The sequence below is a fragment of the Leuciscus leuciscus genome (assembly GCF_965113295.1).
Source record: "Leuciscus leuciscus genome assembly, chromosome: 3".
Lineage (NCBI taxonomy): Eukaryota > Metazoa > Chordata > Actinopteri > Cypriniformes > Leuciscidae > Leuciscus > Leuciscus leuciscus.
Window position 1 is genome coordinate 41909144 of NC_138727.1, and position 6054 is coordinate 41915197.

Here is a 6054-nt window from a genome sequence, read left to right on the forward strand (position 1 = left end):
TAATTCTGTCAGCTAACATAATGCCTTCTGTTTGTGACCAGATGCAAAAAACTATGCACGCTAACCATTACCATAGTAAACATGGTAAATATGAACGCTTAGAAATCAGCGAAATCAGACAAATCAAGAAATTAGACAAATCATATAGGTTATCATAATCCTGATTTATTTTATCTGTCAGTAGCCTACGTCTCGCCTCTTTATACCGGACTATCCTCTTTATCTCTGACTGAAAATATAACTGTATCCTTCTGGGAGAGAGTGCTAAAGCTCCTCAGGTAATATTTTTGGTGGCATATTTGTAGAAATTATCATTCTTTCTAAATGTGATGTAAATATGTCCTGTAACTAGGCTACCAAATAAACAGAAACAGACGCGACTGAATAAGTTGCGTGTCCTCTTTCTTTTGTGAAATAGACGTTCACAAACGTCATAAACGGTAAACCACTTTATTTCTGTTGTGACTAATGTGCAATTTTGACACAAATTAATTCATTATGATCAATGTGTCGCTTTTTATTGTAAACCTGTGGTAAAACATCGATGCTTGGGTTTTAAATATTCAATTAAACAACAAAAATGCCAGCAAACGGTCGCTCTGGTTTTGCGATCACGCTGTTTCCAGTGATTTAAAAGCCCTGGCTCGCACTGTTTAAAGCCCTGGCTCGCACTGGCCCGACAGTGGAAACGCGGATAATGCCTACAACTAACGCAACGATTAAGTGATGCACCATCTTGACAGCATTGAAAACGTGGGAAATAATGAGCTTCCAGATCCGGCAGACAAGTGTGCGCATGTCACAAAATGATTTCGATTGAAAGCGTCAGAACATGTAAACACCAGATCGGTTTAGATAACATCCCATGTAAACATTCAACCGGAATCCGTCAATCAGAACGATCTTAATCAGAATAGCAAAAAAGTGTGCATGTAAACGGGACTACTCAGTGCAATGGCTATTCTGATTACTACGCAGTGCGTATTCAGTTGTTGTGTGACGCAACTGACGCTGTGTTTACGTACACACTACGCACTGATATGTGTTATGATTTTTGCCGTTATGTATTGCCCTGTATCCTTCAGCAATAGCAAATGGCTATTCTGATTACTACGTATTCACAGTTGTTGTGCGATGCAACTGACGCTGTGTACACACTACGCACTGATATGTTACGACACTGTGTTACGACATTGATAGGTGTCTATGATTTATGCCGTTATATATTGCCCTGTATCCTCAGTGCAACCGGCTATTCTGATTAACTACGTATTCACAGTCGATGTCGCTATGCCTCTGACGCTGTGTTTTTGTACACATTAATGTAACTATGCTATCACATTGCCCTGTATCCTTCAGTGCAACTAGCTATCATATCTAACTGTGCATAGTCACAGTCGTCGCTACGGCGACTTGCGCTGCATCTGTGTACACACTGAAGCGTTATGCTGTTATGTTGCCCTCAACGTAACTGACCATTATGTTTAAACTGCGCATATTCATGCAGTTTCGGTCGCTTCGACGACTAGCGCTGCATTGTACACACAGATGTTTTGAATGTGCACACTGATGTGTTATGCTGTTATGTTGCCCTCTATCCTTCAGTGCAACAACCAGCTGTCCTATCTAACTGTGCATATTCACAGTTCTGTCGCTACGGCGACTACACTGCACTTATGTGTACAAGGATGTGTTTTTGCTATTTTGTTGCCCTGTTCCTTCAGTGCAAAACTAGCTATCCTAATCTAACCATGCATATTCACAGTTTCTGGATGTATGTACGTGCACGGATGTGTTATGCTGTAATGCTGCCCTGTTTCCTTCAGTGCAGCTAGCCATCCTGATCTAACTGTGCATCTCAGTTATGGTGACTTACGCTGCGTTTATGTACATACATGGATTCGCTATTCTTATGCACTTGTGTTATGCTGTCATGTTGCCCTGTATCTAGTGCAACTAGCTATCCCAGTCGAACTGTGCATATTCACAGTCTCTGTCGATACGGCGACCTGCGCTGCATTTATTTGCACATGGATGTGTTCATGCTGCGGTGTTGCCCCGTATCCTTCAGTGCCTATACTGAGCTACTGCGTATAGTTGGCACTACAGCGAGCGATGCTGTTACGTACATGTGCTATGCTGTTATGTTGCCCCGTTTCCTTCAGTGCAACTGGCTATTCTGTACTAACTCGTATACTCACAGTTCTAGCTACGGCTACGACTGTGTTTGTGTACTTCTGAGGTGCTATGCTATAATGGGGCTATTATCTAACTGCGTATATTCACAGTTGTTGTCGCTACGGCCACTGGCACTGTGTTTATGTACATTCAGCTATGTGTTAATTTGCACTTCTGTAAATCGGCTATAGAACATCGGACTATGTTCTATAGTTATGGGAGAGAGTTGTGGGGCTCCCCATGACAATCCCCCTCAGGAAGGTCCTGCTTCTACAGACGATTGGCCCCCAGCCCCAGGCTGTGGAACCTTCTTGTGTGTCCGCTGCTGGGTCCTGAGTTGAGCAAGACACTTCACACTAATAAGTGCTGAGAGCTCTCTTTGAGATGCCCTTTCCACCTGCTCTCGCCCCAGCAAGCACTTGGAGACCTACGCTCATTCTACGTGAATGATGTTGCATTGTCTCGGACCTAGTGACTGCAGCGTCACTCTCCGTCCGATACCAAGCTGCGTTCCGAAGTCACTTACACTGTTCAGAGCACAGATTGATCCCTGCCCGCATTATCTGCTGAGGCGTCAGCCTCGCATGATGCCGATGCTCAGAGTGCTGTTGGCCCTGTAAGGGCTTTGCGGATGTACGTGGATCACTAGGCAGCAGTCTGACTAGCTGTTTGTGTGCTTGGTGGATGGTACTAGGGACGTGCTGTTTTATACTGAGACTTTCTCACTGAATTCGACACTTTTCAATGTGGTTTAATGCCTACGGGATTAGGTATGCTGGCTGTCTTCTCAGAACACGTTTGCCAGGGTTTCAAGTTTTATGCACTGCCTATAGTGTCGTGGGTTCGGTGAGTTTTATTTATGTACTGCATGAACTGTTACCACCAGCTGTGCAGTAGGCCTAGTCTGCATTATGCAGAGTTACCATTGCTGCTAACTCTGTGTTATGACTATAATGTTACATAGCGGTTTCCGCATTACGCAGTAGTTTTCAATGTGCTGTTAACTCTGTGAATGGCTATGAGGTTATGCAGCTGTCACCGCTATTGCCGTCGACACTGTGTTAACTCTTGTGCTTGAGTGTTTATGGTGTTGTGCTGCCCTCCAGTGCAGCCTTCGCTTCATTGCATTGGATATGCAACTTGGTAAGGTTGGAACAGACGTTTCTTGGTCAAGTTTCGCCTATCGGTTCGAGTGCTCCTAGCGGCGCTGCCGGCTTAGAACTGTTGTCTCTCGTGGGAGTGTAGCTTGACCCCGTTCAGGGCTTATCTTCACTGCGCTCACGGCGGGATTCTATACAGTTCCCATATACGTCAGTGACGTAATGTCGAAGTGACCGCCTTGAAAGGGAACGTCTCCGGTTACTATCGTAACCTCGGTTCCCTGAGAGGCGGGAACGAGACATTACGTCAGCCGCCGTGCTCGCCGTTTGATCAGCTGTGCTAGCGTTCAGTCTTGATTCTGACGTAATTGTCGCGCCCATGCTATTTATACTGCCCGCGGACCGGTCAGCATTTGCATGTTTCGCGTCAATTGGCCAGCTGTCTCCAGCTGGCGTTAGCCAATAAGATTTCAGTGAAAATGAGAAGGAAGGGAGTTCCCATATACGTCAGTGACGTAATGTCTCGTTCCCGCCTCTCAGGGACGTTTCACTCCCCATGAAGACGTTTCACTCCCCATGAATTCACATTTGGGAGGATTTCTTATGGGCCTTATGCTCCAAACATAGGTTAATTTCTGACAGCAGATGGCGCTTATGGTTCAATAGAAATGCCGCCATTACATTGGTAACCCACTGTTTCTGAACAGTATTTTGTATCAAACAGCCATAGGTGTAAATCTGAGGGTTGAAGTGAAGTTTTTTCTTACAAAAACAACATTTTCTCTTTTCAGCTCAAAATGTTGCTTTTTTTTAATAAACTTACCCACATTCAAGTGTTGATTAAAAAAGAAAAAGAATGCATGAAGCTAGAATAAAGCAGAGGGTTCTGATATATTGAAAGATTTATACAGATGATGCTGAGTCATTAATAAATTAGTCATGACAAAAATTAATTTTTCCATGAGTCTGCTATGTTAACGATTATAACGTTATCTAGCTTGTTTAATACTGTAGCTTAATAATACTAAGGCTTTCCTTTGTGTACACATATCCTTACAAGTACAATTTTGGCTGTAATATATGTGTCCCCTTCAAAAATTGCTCTTGAGAAATATTTGTTTATTGTCCCCCCAACTGTTGGATGAAATTTACACCCATGCAAACAGCCATTCATATTTTTGTATTCACAATGTTTTTCTTCAGGCACCAAATACTTAAAGACTTATTAATAGGCTATTTATTTTCAAAATTAAACATTTTTACATTCTAATCTGGACTACAACCTGCCCTATAGTTATTGTTTGAAAATGTTCTGATTCTTTATTGTTCGGTAACACTTTACAATTCATTAACATTAGTTACTTCATTAATTAACATAAACTGACAATGAGCAATACTTCTAAAGCATTTATTAGGTGGTTAATCTGAACATTAATAACACATTATTCAAATCAAAAGTTGCAACTGTATTATTTAATGGACCTGAGATAACATGATCTAACGATCAGTTGTTTTTTTAACTAACGTTTACAAAGAATAACTTCTGTAACAAATGCTATTTCTCATTGATAATGTTATAGTTGATCTATAAGTAATGAGAGCTCATTGTAAAGTTTTACTGTCACACTGTTTGGTTCAGACACTCACTGGAAGCAGGAATCAAAATCCAAGGAAGTTTAATTTAAGTTCACAAACAGAAGACAGGAATCGGAGGAGAAATAACTCAACAGCTTAAACTAAATAGCAAATACACAACTAATACCAGAACAAAGGGCAAACCAAAACTGAGGGTAAAAATGAGAAATAGTGAGCAAACAAGTGTAGCTAAAGGAGGAGCACCTGAACTAAATGAATCAAACAATGAGTATCCATGGAGACAAACAGGCAGGGAATGGAAGATGAACAGAAGGGATACTTCACCGATTTTTCATATTAAACTATGTTATTCCCTTAACTAAGACGAGTTGATACCTCTCTCGTCTCAGTGCGTGCAGAGCCGATCAACCCTATACGCACACTACGCAAGGTGCGTAGGGCCCCGCAAATGACTCAAGGCCCCGCCTCCCCCTCGTGTCAAAGCGTGTCAATCAATGTTTACAATATCGATGAGAAAATAAAGCGGAACTATCCTTCTGGTCACAAAAAGAGAGAGAAAAAAACACCATGAGAGTTAATTGCGGCAACAGTTATCAGGTAGACTTGTGTGCTCTCCTCTCAAAGTTTGATGTCAGCAAAGAACAGTAGGCTAAAGTTAAGTTGATGTGAGTTGATTTATTATGTTTAATAAACGACAAAGGACAACGGTGTTTGTTTATAAACTGCAGCTCGGTAAAGATAACCGCGTCGCGCGTTAACATGCGTTCATATGCGCGTGCAGGAAATGAAACGCGCACTTTCCAGCAGAAACATCTGTTGTGAGTCGGGACCAGTACAATATGGGCGTGATGGCACTCCTCAGTCCTCATTATAGTTTTAAAACAAGATGATGATTATCTAGTCGTTCAGTCAAGGTTTAGTTACAACTCTGCACTAATGCAATATAGGCCGCTGTCAGTAGCCTAAAAGAGGCCTAGAAATAGGGTTTCGTTCCACCAAGTGGGGCACTAATTTTTCTTTTGCTCAATATGTTCAACGTTAATAAAAGGTATCCAAGAAAAAAGTTCTCCACGCATTTTCCTGCAGTTAATGAGAAAAGTGTATTTATTGGCGCACTATATTGATTGCGTATTGAGACGTCTAAAACGGTTGAGCTCGATTTTCAACCAATCAGCATCGA